This window comes from Gossypium arboreum, chromosome 11 (genome assembly GCF_025698485.1).
Source record: "Gossypium arboreum isolate Shixiya-1 chromosome 11, ASM2569848v2, whole genome shotgun sequence".
NCBI lineage: Eukaryota > Viridiplantae > Streptophyta > Magnoliopsida > Malvales > Malvaceae > Gossypium > Gossypium arboreum.
In genome coordinates, this window is record NC_069080.1 from 35,295,788 (window position 1) to 35,297,495 (window position 1,708).

Here is a 1,708-nt window from a genome sequence, read left to right on the forward strand (position 1 = left end):
CTTGAGCTTTTCGAAGATCTCCTACTACACATTAGTGCAGAAAAATGAAACACCCTTAGATAACAGCTTAGTTAAGGGCACTGCAATCAGTGAGAAACCTTCCACAAACTGTCGATAATAACCCGCTAGACCCAGGAAACTACAGATCTCAGAGATGTCTCTTTTCATGCCCTTCCACCAGTACATTTTCTTTAAATCATTATAAATCTTGGTACTTCACAGATGAATATACAAATGGCTATCATGTGCCTCTTGTAGAATTTTTTAAATAAGCTCATCGTCTCTCAGTACACAGATCCTATCTCTGAACATCAAGCAACCGTCAAAACCAATTTGAAAACCTGATTCAGTACCTGACTTGTATTGAATTCTCTTGGCTTGCAAATCACTATCATTGACCTGGGCTACACAAACTTCTTTTAGAAATGTTGGTCTGGCACTTAACTCTGCCAAGACTGAACCATCATCTAACAAGGCCAACTACGTGTTTAAGGCTCTCAAAGCAAACAAGGATTTTCTACTTAGTGCATTTGCGACTACGTTCGCCTTTCCCAAGTGGTAGTCAATGATCAATTCATAATCTTTAATCAACTCCAACCATCTCCGTTGTCTCAGATTCAATTCTTTTTGAGTCATCAAATACTTCAAACTCTTGTGATAGGTGAATACACGGCAAGTCTCACCATACAAATGGTGTCTCCAAATCTTTAGAGAAAATACAATGGCTGCTAGTTCCAAATCATGTGTTGGATAATTTTTCTCGTGTGTCTTCAATTTCCTTGAAGCATATGCTATCACTTTACTTTCTTGCATCAACATGCAACCTAGTCCATTCAAGGATGCATCACTGTAGACCACGAATTCTTTTCCCGATTCGGGCTACACTAAAACTGGAGCTTCTGTTAGCAACGTATTTAACTTCTCAAAGCTCTGCTAACACTTTTCTGACCATTCAAACTTGAAATCTTTTTGTAACAACCTTATCAAAGGAGTTGCAATCATCGAAAATCATTTCACAAAGTGTCGATAGTAACCGCCTAAGCCCAAGAAGCTTCTAAGCTCGGTTATCTTCTTCGGCAGCTTCCACTTGACAATGGCAAAAATTTTGTTTGGGTTAACCCGGATGCCATCACCCAACACAATGTGGCCCTAGAATCTGACCTCTCAAAGCCAAAACTCACTTTTACTGAACTTAGCATACAATTTCTTGTCTCACAAAGTCTGTAAAATAGTCCTCAATTACTCAGCATGCTTGGACTCTTTACGAGAATAGATCAAAATATCGTCAATGAATACCACAAAAAATGTGTCCAAGTATGGTCGGAAAACACAATTTATTAAGTCCATAAATGCAGCTAGGGCATTCGTTAGACAAAAGGCATGACCAAGAACTTGAAATGTCCATGCCTTGTCCTAAAAGCAGTCTTAGGCACATCCGACTCTTTAACTCGTAACTGGTAGTAACTGGATCTCAGATCTATTTTTGAAAATACAGTGGCTTCTCTGAATTAATCAAACAGATCATCAATCCTCGACAATAGATATTTGTTCTTGATGGTTACCTTGTTAAGTGGTCGGTAGTCTATACATAGTCTCATTGAACCATCTTTCTTTTTTACAAATAATACTGGAGCACCCCAAGGTGAAATGCTCGGTCTTGCAAAACCTTTATCCGTCAGTTCTTGCAACTGTGGTTTTAACTCTTTTA